Source organism: Lynx rufus, unplaced genomic scaffold (genome assembly GCF_022079265.1).
Source record: "Lynx rufus isolate CCGP_SWC_20201006 ecotype Redwood Valley unplaced genomic scaffold, mLynRuf1.p SCAF_4, whole genome shotgun sequence".
Taxonomy (NCBI): Eukaryota; Metazoa; Chordata; class Mammalia; order Carnivora; family Felidae; genus Lynx; species Lynx rufus.
This window is the reverse complement of record NW_025814856.1, coordinates 33,017,265-33,031,474: the sequence shown is the minus strand read 5'-3', so window position 1 is coordinate 33,031,474 and position 14,210 is coordinate 33,017,265. Positions and strand designations below refer to the sequence as shown.

Here is a 14,210-nt window from a genome sequence, read left to right as displayed (position 1 = left end):
AGGCCTAGAAAGAAATCTCGGGTCATTAATCATAAGAATAAGAGGGTCAAGTGTGTGGTATAAAAAGAGACCAGACACCTCTTCCCTCTCATACTTCGTGGGTAAGGGGGATAGATCTCCTACCACCTTCCCTTTCAGCCCATCTCATCACCTTTTACTCCTCCCCAATTAAGGCAACCAAAAATGAAATGCTCGTCAGATCCTCCAAAATTATGAGGGGTCCTTAAGAAAAAGGACAGTGTCAGGTATCCTTTGATTCCTGTCCCCCCAGTGATAACACTTACTTTGTTGGTTAGGTTAATGTGATGTTAGACTTTGAAAAGGTGAGTCAAGTAAATACAAAAGTCTACTACTTTCTAAATTCTAACATCGTGTTTTTAGTTGGCATTTTTTCCCTCAATGGCCTCAAAATTCAGGTAATATCCTGTAACTGCAAATAGGTTTCAGGAGAAGACTGATTTGATTTTTTTATTTAATCAATAAGGTTCAAATGTATTTTTGATTTACTAGGCTCCAAGACGTCCTCTGAATTTATATTACAGCGGCATAGTGTAGGAAACCAGGACTGTCACTTGTAAAGGACGCCACCATCCACAAACTCCCTCTGTTTTTCCCCTTCTGGCTGTAACAGCGTCCATCATCCCTAGTCCTTTATGCTTATATAACATCTCAACACTTCTCTCAGTTTCCATGGAAGATGCCAGAATATTTGCTCCAGTTTTTTTCTTAAAGAACTCTGCACTGTATGTATACGTAGACGGATTTCAAAACAGTTACTTAGAGGCATAACTTACTCTTCTACTGCAGACTAAATATACAACGAAACACTCCTTTTGCAGCATGATAGGGTATGTGTTTCAAGATTAAAAACAATTCAGGGCACCTGGGTGGCTCAGTCGGTTAAGGGCCCGACTACAGCTCAAGTCATGATATCACAGTTCGTGGGTTTGAGCCTCGCGTTGGGCTCTCTGCTGACGGCACGGAGCCTGGAGCCTGCTTCGGACTCTGTGTCTCCCTCTCTCTCTACCCCTCCCTCACTCATGGTTTCTCTCTCTCTCTCTCTCTCAAAAATAAATAAATATTAAAAAAATAAAAATAAAATAAAATTAACCCACATGCAATTCTACCCACTTTCTGGATTAACTAAAGTGTGATTCTAGGTAGACTGGAATGTACTGACTCTACCTTTTCTTTTTTTAATGTTTATTTTCAGCGAGAGAGTGCACAAGTGGGGGGAGGGGCAGAGAGAGGGGAGAGAGAATTCTCATCAGGCTCCTTGCTGTCGGCATAGATGGGTGAGATCATGATCTGAGCTGAAATCAAGAGTCGGACACTTTACCAACTGAGCCACGCTGGCACCCCAGTGCTGAGTATATCTTTAAAGCTTTAGGCGGCGTCCTCTGCATAGCAATATTTGGTGACTTTTCATAATGCATTTTTATAAGCCTGACAACATCATCTCATTTTGGTCTTCATTTAGAAATAATGATGAATATTAATAAGCGCTCAAGGCACAGTGTCTTTTCTTGTGAGAGCCTTGTCACATGAGTGAGTGAGCTTCCAGAAAGTTTGGTTCAAAATGGAAATGTGGATATAAATGCTAAAGTGGGGAGGCGTGAGTGCTCTGGGCTCCGTAACTTAGGTGCATCTTCGGGAACTATTGCTTATTTCTAATGAGGAGACTAAGGAGACCCTGTTTTCTGAGGAGAGCCGTTCATCAGCCAGGAACCTTCTATCATGGAAGAATTAAATAAGTCTCATTTTGTGGAATACTGAATGGGGCATACTGTCTGTTCTCTGCTACTTAATATCTTAAGCAGGTTCATTTCAAGGAATGCCAAAGATGGCCAGCAAACCACCAGAAGCTAGGAGAGAGGCATGGAACACATTCTCTCTCACCGTCTCAGAGGGCAACAACCCAACCCTGCCCACACCTTCATCCAGAACTTCTAGCCTCCAAAACACAGACAATATCAGTACAGAGTCACTGAGCAGCCTGAAGTTAATTCACCCTGGAATTTTCAGTTTCCTGAACCAATGTGTGTGTGTGTGTGTGTGTGTGTGTGTGTGTGTGTGTGTTTCCTTAATCCAATTTGATTGAGTTTCTGGCACTTGCTATGGAAGATTCCTCACAAATACTCCGTCAACTTACAGAGCATGAGGGATGGGGACCAGGATGGTGATAGAACTAAAACTTGTTACCTAGGAAAGATTGAAGGAGGCTGGGGCTATTTTACCAGCAGAATGACCACTTGCAGAAAGGAAGGAAAGGAAGAGTAAGGCTATTTTCACAGAAGCTCCTTGAGAGCAGGAAAGTTTCTATGTGTCTCTCGCTGTACCCAGTGCCTCTGAGATAGTAGCAGCTCTATAAATGTTTGATGAACAGGGGCGCCTGGGTGGCTCAGTGTGTTAAGCGTCCGACTTTAGCCAGGTCACGATCTCGCGGTCCGTGAGTTCAAGCCCCGCGACGGGCTCTGGGCTGATGGCTCAGAGCCTGCAGACTGCTTCCGATTCTGTGTCTCCCTCTCTTTCTGCCCCTCCCCCATTCATGCTCTGTCTCTCTCTGTCTCAAAAATAAATAAACGTTAAAAAAAAATAAAAAAAAATGTTTGATGAACAAATGCAATGAAAATCTCAAGCATCCTGAGTGATAAGCAATAGAACACGGTTGACAAAAAGAAGTTGGCGCAAAGGTTATTCCAAGAATATTACATAAACCAAGTGATTGCAGGGCTTCCCAGAGAACCTGACTGAAACAAGCAGCCAGACCATAATCGAAACCGTGCGCACAACCAGATGTGAGGACTCTGCAGCCGCTGCCCTGAATACTGCGCATCACACTCTGGGCTACAGGTGTCACTTGTCACCAAGGACAGAGAAGTGTTCTACAGACACTTCGCAGCTCACGCTGGGTTTGCCCATACACTGTGGTCCACAAAAGCAAATATTCACAATGTCTTCAGGGACTGGGCTACATGTGGGGTACTTCTGCTGCCAGTGATTCCAACAAGGAGGACGGTTTTCAAGGAAACAGTAACATCGATTACATGCTTGCTTTGTGCTGGGCTCCATGTAAGACATTTCTCTTCCCATTTAGTCATTCCAGCAACTCCAGAGACGCTATGATATGCGCACAATGTGTCAGGCACTGTGGGATCGTATGTGTATGGGACATTTAATAGCTGTGTGTCTTTGGTCAAGTTCCTTACCTCCTCTGTGCCTCAGTCTCCCAGTCTATAAAGTGGCAATGATTTTTAAATGACCTACTTTACAGATTCTTAGGAGGATTTCTTATCTTATCTTGCTCAACTAATGTATATAAAGTAGCTAGAAAGATGCTAGGCATATAATACCCCCATCCCAATTCTACAAGGCTGATGTGCCATTTTGTGATGCGGAAACCAAAGCGTAACCTGTGCGTGATGACACAGAGTGGTTGAGTCCGCATTGGAACAGAAGTACATCTGACTCCAGAGCCTGAAATCCTAGACATTCACAAGATTGACAGTAGAAGCAAACTATGTTGAAGTGCTTCAGTTATACCTACGGTATAAAAGCACAGAGAGTTGGGGGCAACAAAGAAATTATCAGAGTTTTCAAAACATATTTTCTGCTTAGTTTTGCACATCTGTTCACCAAGTTCTTAGGAACTTCAGTAGTATTTTTAAATTTTTTTTAAAGTTCATTTATTTATTTTGAGAAAGAGAGAGAGTCAGAGAGGGAGATAGAGAATCCCAAGCAGGTTCAGTGCAGTCAGTTCAGAGCCCAGTGGAGGGCTAGACTCATGAACCGTGGAATCATGACCCCAGCCGAAATCAAGAGTGGGACACTTGACCGACTGAGTCACCCAGGTACCCCTGGAACTTCAGTAGTTTTAAGTATTTCTTTCATATACGATCAATTTTAAAAAGCCCATAAAGGCAGGGGCACCTGAGTGGTTCAGTCCGTTAAGCATCTGATTCTTCGTTTTAGCTCAGGTCATGATATCGTGGTTTCCTGAGTTCCAGCTCCCCTCACTCCACCCTCTGACTTGGGCTCGAAATGGCGACACAGAGCCTGCTTGGGATTCTCTCTCTTCTCCCTCTCTCTCTGCCCCTCCCCCGCTCTGCTGTCTCTGTCTCTCTCTAAATAAATAAACTCAAAATTGTTTTAGGGGCACGTGGGTGGCTCAGTTAAGCATCCAACTTCGGCTCAGGTCATGATCTCATGGTTTGTGGGTTCAGGCCCCGCATCGGGCTCTGTGCTGAGAGCTCAGAACCTGGAACCTGCTTTGGATTCTGTATCTCCCTATCTCTCTGCCCCTCCTGTCCCAATCAAAAATAAATAAACATTAAAAAATTATAAAAAGTTTTAAAGCTCATAAAGGTCAATAAAAGTAATCAATTTGCAAGTTGCTTGGAGGCTGAACGCAGAATGTCTGAGCTGGAGAGGCAGAAATGCTCTTCACACAGGTATGTGCTTTGGTGCAGCAGAATCGCGTTGGACCCTGTCTAGATTGGTGACAAGTCAGCTTCGGCCAGTGCTGCCCATCCCACTGGGAACATGAAGAACATTATTGCCTTTCTTCCCAGAAAAATGCGTATAAAATTTCAGAGGGTTCATAGGCCACTAGGCCCCATTTCTGAATTCCAGGTGAAGAACCCTTCTTGATCAGTGGCTCCAAACCTTTTAAAAAGCCTGCAGTCAGGGTGCCTGGCTGGCCTTAGTCAGTGGAGCATGATCTTGGGGTTGTGAATTCAAGCCCCACCTTGGGTGTAGAGATTATAAATAAATAAATAAGTAGCCTGCTGTCATTTTTTTAGTGCAGCAAAAAAAAACACCATAATGCACCTGTACCACCTCCCAGTGGTCCAGAAGGAATCGAATATCTGCTTGCTACTATGTAAACTTGCGTGGACACCACATTTTTTCATCCAGCAAATACTTATGGAGTGTCCACCATGCATTTGGGCATCGTTTCTAGAAGCTGGTGATATAGATGTGAACAAGAAGAACAAGGCCCTTGTTCTCAGGGAGATTCCAGGGATGAGACTGACAATGAACATAAAAGGCAAGGTATGAAACGAAATAGGATAAGGTGACCAGGAGTGACTGGTGGGTGGCTATTTTAATCAGGTGAGCAGGGAAGATATCCCTGAGGAGTCATTGGGGCTGATACCTGAGTGCCCACACAGAGCCAACTGTGTGGAAAATTAAGAAGCTGCATTCCAAGGCAGAGGAAATAACAAGTGCAAAGGCCCAAAGTAGGCCATGAAGTTGGTCTTACTGGAATAAGGAGGAATAGAGACAGGACGGGAGTAGCTGGCACATAGTCAGTTAACACTGAATTTGAGGCCTCAGTAACTGTGACACTGCACTAAGTCTAGATTCTGGGTGTCAAATGTGAATAAGCATCAATAATTACTTAGTAACTAAGGGGTTTTTAGGAAGAGACTCTGTGTGTAATCATGAAAATCTAGAAAACCAGCACTTTTTTTTTCAATTATTAAATACCATATCAGGAAGACCTATGGGCTACAGATCAAGTTTTAGGAATTGCTGAGCTAGATGGCTTCTGGTGGGCTCAAAACCACCCCTATTGGGGGGAAGCTCAGACCCGTCAACCTCTGAGACCCCCCACTTCAATGCCTACTTTTATTTCAACCCTCAAATATTCAACATGTCTGAATGATTTCCAAATATGTACCTACCTACTTTGGGAGAAAAGGCCAAGTCCCATGTGTCCAGCAGAGATCATTCCAGTTTGGGAGCAAAAATAAAAGTAATTACAGTTCTGACTATAAGTCAAAGCTCCAAAAGGACTTCCTACAAGTACTTTAGAAAGGTGAAGGTTTTTCTTTTCTTTTTAATTTTTTCTAATGTTTATTTATTTTTGAGAGGCAGAGCGTGAGTAGGGGAGGGGCAGAGAGAGAGACACACACATACAGAATCTGAAGCAGGCTCCAGGCTCTGAGCTGTCAGCACAGAATCTGACATGGGGTTTGAACTCATGAACCATAAGATCATGACCTGAGCCGAGGTCGGACGGTTAACTGGCTAAACCACCCAGGTGTCCCAAGGTTAAGGTTTTTCTAAAGAGATTGTGCCCCCACAGGAGAGAGAGAGAGAGAGAGAGAGAGAGAGAGAGAAAGAAATAGGAACTTAACTGGAGAAAACCTCTGCCGAAGTTTTTGCCCTGCCTCAGAATTTCAGGAATGTCACTGTGATGGATTCCTCTTAGCACAGACGAAATCAAGGGCAGTGGATGGTGGAGAATTCTATCACCCAGAGCAGCAGCCATTTCACTGCAATTTAAGCAAAACATCAAGGGAGCAGTGAGTCCCTGAAGGTTCTTGTTATAAAGTAATGCCAAAAGCTGGTTGCACTTAACTTTGAGTAGCTCTGCATTTTTAACCTGTATTGAAAGAACACAGAGATCTTTTCAGGTTATCATTTAGTTCATGGAGAAATTTAATAAATGAAACACATTAGCTTGATATCAAAGGAAGAAGAACTGAAGATCTGCCCCATCATCACTGCATCAAGGCTGCAGGATGGAACTGAATGGAATAGTATCTATTATGCATTTGGAAACATATGGCGAGATTAAAGGGTTAGCTCCAGAGAACGTTACTGCAGTTTTTATATTTTGTGTTTGACAAAGGGCTTTCAAACATTTTACTTGATCCTCATGATAACGCTTATAATCAGCATGTTAGGATTCTTGTAGGCTATAAATGAAAGACACATATCTTAAATACGCGTAAGCATGAAAGAGAATGTATTGGCTTATGTAAAACGTGCTACGTTCAGGCCTGTCTAGGTCCAGAGACCAAACAACCTCTCTCTACCTCTCTCATTAGTCTCTTTCATTCTCTCTTGCCCCTTCCCTCTCTGTATCTTGGCTTCATTTTTCCAACATGTCAGCAGCATCTTCTCTTATTGTAGACGGCTTCGTACAAACAGCTAAAGCTTACATCATCCTTGTAGGTTGCAATTCCAGATGAAGCAGAAATCAGACCACGTGTAGAGATTTTTAGTGGCCCTGCTTAGGCCATGTACCCATCCCTTGAACTAATCTCTATGAAGAATGGAGCTAAGGCTACTCCAGTGGCCAGCCAGTGGTTTTGACTGAAAGCCCAGCCACTGCCACATGGAATCAGGGTTGGGGCTCCTATCTCAGCAGTGGAATGAAGAGGAGTGCTAAGCTGACAAAAGATGCAAATAGTCAGTGTCAATATTGTTAGCTCCATTTTTCAGATTAAGGAATTTTAACCGTGGACTTGACCAAATTAAAAAAGTCTGCCAATGATGGCCTCAAATTTCTTTACCAGAAGATTAAATCTTCCATTCCATGAGATAGATGAGGTTTAAAGTGCACAGTAACACAGTGAGTTAAACCCACATGAAAGCAAAAATGTTATAAGATCGTTCTCTGAGAGTCAGTCTTATTTAAGGAGATGAGCACAGTGTATATATAAAGGAGGAAGGAGAAATGCAGAAAGGAGAGTTATTTGAGTCCTTGTCATTTCCCCTCTAGACTGCAGACTTCTTGAAGAAAGAATCTGTGACTTCCCTCCTTTATCCCCTGCAGGGCTTGGCAAATGATAGCAAATAGCAGTAAATGTGAGCTGAATAAAGAGAAATAAATTAACACCCTTTGCTTGTCCTCATTTCCTCGGTAAATTGATGTGAGTTCAATATATCACCTTTAATGCTATGTCCATCTGAGAGACAAGACTGACCTTCTGCATTGGCAGCAACTGAGCAGAGGATTTGACAGGGATTTGAAAGCAGTGCACATAACCTGGAATCATGAATTTACAGATTAGAGCTGAGTTTTAAATAGCATATGATTCAACTCTTCTAATTTTATATATCAAAGAATGGATGCCATAAAATGCATAGCAAGCCCTAAGTGTTCTGTGGGGGGAAGCAGTAGAGGTATGTAGGCTACTGTCCTTGGTTCTGAACCACTACTCCCCGCAGAGTCTCTTTTCGTGATGTCGGACACTTGCAATCCTGCCCACTCTCTCCTGCGGCAGTGGGTTTTCCTGTATTTTTATTTTCAAGATGGATGGGGGAAAAGATATGTTATTTACTACCTCAGAGAAAACAGAAGTGAGCCTTGCATCAAAAACTTTTGATCGTTCTCTCATATGTCTGGCATTTACCCTTTCCTCCCCAGGATTTGCTTATGCTGTCCAAAGAAGTGAATCGATTTGCCCCAAGTTCCCAAATGAACCAGAGGTCCCAGGTTTCCTAAGTCCTCGTCTGGTGCATCCTTCCCTCCTCTGCCCTCCCTCACACACCTTACTGTGTCACTGATATTTGAAAATTCCATTCTAAGAGTCTTAAGGCCAAGGCATGGCCACCCCTCTTAGATGCCTGTGTATTTGTTGTCCGCATCTGCATAATAAATCAGCCCCAAACTAAGGGACCTAAAACCAATATGTACTGTTTAACAGTTCCTGTGAGTTGGGAATTCAGAAGGAAATGAGCTGAGAAGTTCTGGCTCAGCCTCTCTCATGCGGTTGCAGTAAAGGTATCAGCCCAAGCTTCAGTCAACTGGAGGATTGTTTGGGGCCAGGACCGTTGGCAAGGTGGTTCATCACATGGCAGGCGAGCTGGTGCTGGTGGTGGGTGGAAAGCCTCAGCTCACTATGTGGGCCTCTCAACAGTCGAGTATCTTAAAATGTAGCAGCTGACTTCCCCCGGAATGGCCACTCCAAGAGACTAAGGTAGAAATGACAATGTCTTTTATGACTTAGCCTCTAAAGTCATACACTATCACTTGCATCAGCCCAGCAAACTAAGCTGGCACAAGAGTGTGAATACCAGGAGGCACGGACCATTGAGGGCCATCTTTGAGGCTGGCTCCCACAGCCTCTTGTATGCGTTCTCACAGCACTTGAACCACTGTATTCTAATCACATTTTAGGGGCGCCTGGGTGGCTCAGTCGATTAAGCGTCCGACTTTGGCTCAGGTCATGATCTCATGATTCGTAAGTTCAAGCCCCGCATCTGGCTCTGTACTGATAGCTCAGAGCCTGGTGCCTGCTTCAGATTCTGTGTCTCCCTCTTTCTCTGCTCCTCCCCTGCTCTCATACTCTCTCTCTCTCTCAAAAAATAAACATTTAGGGAAATTACATTTTATTCACACTATGCTGTGGCAGATACAGTTATCTGCCTACCAACAGCCATTATCCCCATTCTCCTTGCTAATAGAATCCTGATTTTGTGCAGGTATTGGAAAGCACTTTTTCCAGGCATCAGCAAACTGTGGTCCATGGCCTGTTTTGTGCAACCCTGAGCTCAGAATACTTTTAACATTTTTAAAGGTTATAAAAATTGAAGAATGTACAACATAGATCATATTGTACACAAAGCCTAAAATACTTGCTACATGGTGCTTTACCAAAAATGTATGCTAAGCCCTGGTCTAAGTTACCCATGGTAACCCCATTCCCAACTTCCTCTGCAGAGTTTAAATCAGGCAGGTGTCCCAATTTTGACATGAAGGGTACAAGTAAAAAGCTACTGGACATTGGGGGGCTTCTGGAAAGAATTTTGCTCCCTCATAAGAATGGATACATGAGAGGAGATCCCTTACACCTTTCATCCATCCTGCCTTGAGGGCTATCTGGTGAGAATGGCTGTGTGACAGCCATTTTGCCACCATGAGGGGTAAGCCAAAAGTGTTCTGGAGAAGCTGACCCAGACACCTGACATTGTTGAACTGTTCACTTGACTAATCCCAAAACAGTCTACTCCCAGAGTTTTGTTACATGAGAAACGTGCAACTATCTTTAAGGCCTTCTTTGGGAATTTTGTCACTTGTAACTGAGAACATTCTAAATTATATACACCCCCCTCTAGACTGAGGTTTTTTTTTAATGTTAATTTTTGAGAGAGAGAGAGAATGAGCAGGGAGAAGCAGAGAGAGAGGGAGACACAGAATCTGAAGCAGGCTCCAGGCTGTGAGCTCTCAGCACAGAGGCCCAATGCGGGGATTGAACCCATGAGCCGTGAGATCATGACCTGAGCTGAAGTCAGCTGCTTAACTGACTGAGCCACCCAGGTGCCCCTCTAGACTGAGTTTTGAGGGGCCAAAAATCTATGATTCTCACAGAATCCCTATTTCTACCCTCAGATCTGCCATAGAATAAAGCCTTAAGTATTGGTGGTTGTCTAGGTCATAGTTTCTCTACTCCAGCACTATTGACATTTGGGGCCAGATAACTTCTTGTCTTAGGGGGCCTGTCCTGTGCGTTGTAGGGGGGATGTTCAGCAGCATCCCTTGCCTTCACCCACTAGATGTTGCTTACACACCTTCCTCCACGTTGCGATAAACAAAAATGTTCCCAAACACTTTCAAATGTTCCCTGAGGGACAAAAATCACTTCTGGGTTGAGAACCACTAGTCTAATTCTTATATCCTGATTCTTAGGATATTAATTTCTAGTGCAGATTACTTATTATGCAAAACTTCAGGTTCATCATGGGGTCCAGTCAAACTGTAGTCAAGGCAGAGAGGCCTTGAGGACAGTGAGACCCTGAGAAGGCTACGTGGGATCCCAAGGACAAAGGAAGAGGAGGAAGGTGGCCACCCTAGAAATCTCAGCTGGGTCTGAAGCTGGCAGGGATAAACATGACCACCCTCCTCTTCTGGTCCTTTTTGGTATGGAAAAGTTATTGGAGCATAATGAGAAAAGTTTCTTTGACTGTGTCTTAGGCAAAACATTCCTGGGGACCACAGAGAGCCAGATGACAATGAAGAAAAGAAAGAAATGTGATCTTGCCAGTGGTACCCAGAGAGTTCAGGGAGGCTGTAGCCCTTTGGGGCAAAGAGTTTGATAAAGGATAGGGTGGGATGAGAAGATAGCACATAAAGGTTGGAAACCCACAACCCAATGCTGAGAAAACTGTATGAATGTATCAGGGTGGTTCTCTGTACCGTGCCTGTCTCTTTTGAAAATACAACAGAAAAGTTTCCATCAAACTGTTTTCTGTCAAATGCTGGCCCCTGACAGATTGTGGCATATGGTGGTTTGCCTTTTAAGTCACTGGGGTTTTCTCGCTCAACTTCACCAAACGGTGGCTGTAATTATGGCAGTAAATGCCTCTCAAATGACAGCTTTTTTCCCTCCTTAGAAGAGTGAGCGTTTTAACAAGGATGTCGAGTAGACCACAAAGAACTATGTGCTGCAGGGCTTTTCTTGGAAGAGAGGCTAGAGAATGCCGTTCATCACTCAGAAAGGACGCTGATTTCCTCAAAAGGGCTGCAGCAAAGACGTGAAAGGCTGGAGCTCCGATCCAGACTCGCCCCGTGCTAAGCTCTGTGACCTTCCTCAGGCAGCGCCCTTCGCCTCTCTGAGCCCTCGTTTTCCCAGCTTGGAGTTGGCAGGATCACAAAAGGTCATCTACAAGAAAGAGCTTCCTTAACTGCACCAGGATCTGCAAGGATGGTTATCCTCATGACCTCCACAAGTCCCGTCTCTCTGTGAGGGGTCAACAGTCTACTGCTGGCTTATGGAGGGCTCGTGCTATGTGTTCATGCGCCCATCAGGGGCCTTTAGGTATTGGGTTAATGCACATCCGATCCTCAATCTCTTGCTTAAAGTTCTTCCAAGAGCCCCCTTGTCCCAGCCATAACTTGGATGGCAGGGACCGCGACAATCCAGCCCTCCTCATGCTCAGCCTCCGATCATGGTGCTTTGCGTGTTCCGTCTAGGCTGGGGCCATCCCACAGTGCCTGCCGTGTGCTGCATACACGACTTCCTCTGGCTTCCAAGACCTGAGGCATGAGCACCTTTGGCGCAGAAAATTCTCCCTCTTCCCCAGCTCCTGAGTTGACTAAATCCTACTTTTTCTTCAAGTCCCAGTTTGAAATTCACTTCCCTTGTGTTGTGGGCTAAATTGTGTCCCCTTTCAGATCCGTACGTAGAAGCCCTAACCCCCAGTACCTCAGAATGTGTTTGGAGACAGGGCTTTGAAATGGATAATTCAAGGGGCGCCTGGGCGGCTCAGTCGGTTAAGTGCGTCTAACTTCGGCTCAGGTCACGATCTCACAGTTTGTGAGTTCGAGCCCCGCATCAGGCTCTGTGCTGACAGCTCAGAGCCTGGAGCCCGCTGCAGATTTTGTGTCTCCCTCTCTCCCTGCCCCTCCCACGCTCGTACTCTGTCCCTCTGTCAAAAAATAAATCGACATTTGAAAAAAACACTTATCATATGGACTTATCTCCTTTTTACATTCTAGCTCCCCCCCTTTTTTGTGTGTGAGGGGAGAGAAACAAGAACGTTACTTTAATTCAACATCAACAATGACCTTGTGTAACAGCACAGGAAAGAGGTAGTGGAGACAAGACACTCAGGCTTCCTGTTCCCTAACCAGCCTTGACTTGAACGGCAGGGCCCCAGCAACCTGGTGGCACCGCACCTAGCCTCTCGATGGAGGGGGAAGGGGCAGGGAAGTGGAAATCTGAGGCTCAACACTTAGAGAAGGGCTGATGGTAAGCCCTGAGGAGAGGCTGCGTGGCTGTGGGCAGGGCCCTCGCACAGGTCTTTGGCCGTGAACATGCCCCTGGCCCTGCAGAGCATGGAGTCCTCGGCAGCGTCATAGGGGTGCCCCTCGGACAGGATGCCCAGAACAGCTGGAATGATGCACTGGCAGGCGTCCAGCACGTCACCACACCATCTCTGGGAGGTACTGGTGGATGAACATGAGGCCATGTTGTCATCCCAGTTAGAAACTGCTGGCAAGCGTCTTTGATCTCACTGATGCTTGTGTCCTTCTCCACTACCAGGGAATTAGGATGATGGCTCTTGTTAAGCTCCTCTGTGCCGCCCAGCAGGAGGCCAATCACCATGTCCTCCTCGCCACTCACTGCAATTAGCTTCCTCCTACTTGCCGCACTCACACTCGCAGGTGGGTAGAGCTCAGCTGCTACAGCCTCTATGTTCTGTCGTCCTTTTAAGGTGGCTGGGTTTCTGTTGGTTGATGAAATGTCTTGAGGAGTAGATAGATGACTGAAGGTCTTGAGGTCAGGGATCACGTGTCTCTGCATCATCAAAACCGACCTGATTGCCCAGATGCATATAGGAGACATGGAGTATGTTTTCCATAGGTGGATGGAAATGAATGAAAAAATATCCTGTCAGTTTTCCAGATGATTTAGGCAAATGAAAATGCTCATTGAAGACCAGGCACGGATTTAGAGCTGCGTTTTTCTTGGCGGTTTACCTAAATTCCCTAACTTCTAATCAAAGTATCTACACCTCACTGGACCTATGATGTCATAGTCCTAGAACTGTTAGTAGTGAAAGGAAATTTTCTGGCGCATTTTCCATTACGTATCCTGGTTCTGTGTCTCACCATTTCTGTATCACACTCCCCACAGGAGTCAGGATGGGGAAGATAGAAGAGATAAGAAAGATTCTTTAACTAATTAGGAATCCACAATTAGGAAACTGTCAAGTAACTAAAGTTGGTACCTCCTACAAGCTCAATCCATTTATACTAATTCCATAGGAAAGCAGCTGGTCACCATTTTCCATGTAACTATCAATCATAGTGCATAGTGACAGAGTTTAAAGGCGTAAGTCTGAGATTAGAGAAGTTCTTTTAAAAAGTGGAATACCAGGCGCGCCTGGATGGCTCAGTCGGCTCAGCATCCTGTTTCAGCTCAGGTCATGATCTCACGGCGCGCGCATTTGAGCCCCACGTCAGGCTCTGTGCTGACAGCTCAGAGGCAGGATCCTGCTTCAGATTCTGCCTCTCTCTTTGCCCCTCCCCTGCTTGCACTCTGTCTCTCTCAAAAATAAATTAAAAAAATTTTTTTTTCCAGTGGAATACCAATTCGTGCTTTTAGTAATTGAAATTACCCAGTAATACCCAGGCTAGCTCAGTTTTTTTGGTATTTGGATAGCAAACAACTGAAAGCCATGACAGCCAGAGGGAACAATTAAAGGGGAAAAGAAAATTAAGAGCTCACAAATACATTCAGTTTTCTCAACTTTGTCAGCCAAGTGTTCCCTTTAATTACTATTGATTTTCATAATAGTTTATTAACCCAATATGCCAATTCAAGTTTGTCACAGATTATTGTGCATGTAGGAGAATCCATTGTACAGCATCGGAGGGGAGGAGAGGCCAAGTGTTTTGGGAAATAAACGCATCTCCTTAAACATTTGTATCTGATTTTTAAAATTGTTTTGCTGGGGCAGAACTT

General features: G+C 44.7%; 1 pseudogene; it reads right to left on the bottom strand.

Annotated features, from left to right (window-relative positions):
- Positions 1-12,474: 12,474 nt before the first annotated feature.
- LOC124523334 (V-type proton ATPase subunit F-like) lies at positions 12,475-13,046 on the bottom strand (annotated as a pseudogene).
- Between the last annotated feature and the right edge of the window lie 1,164 nt (positions 13,047-14,210).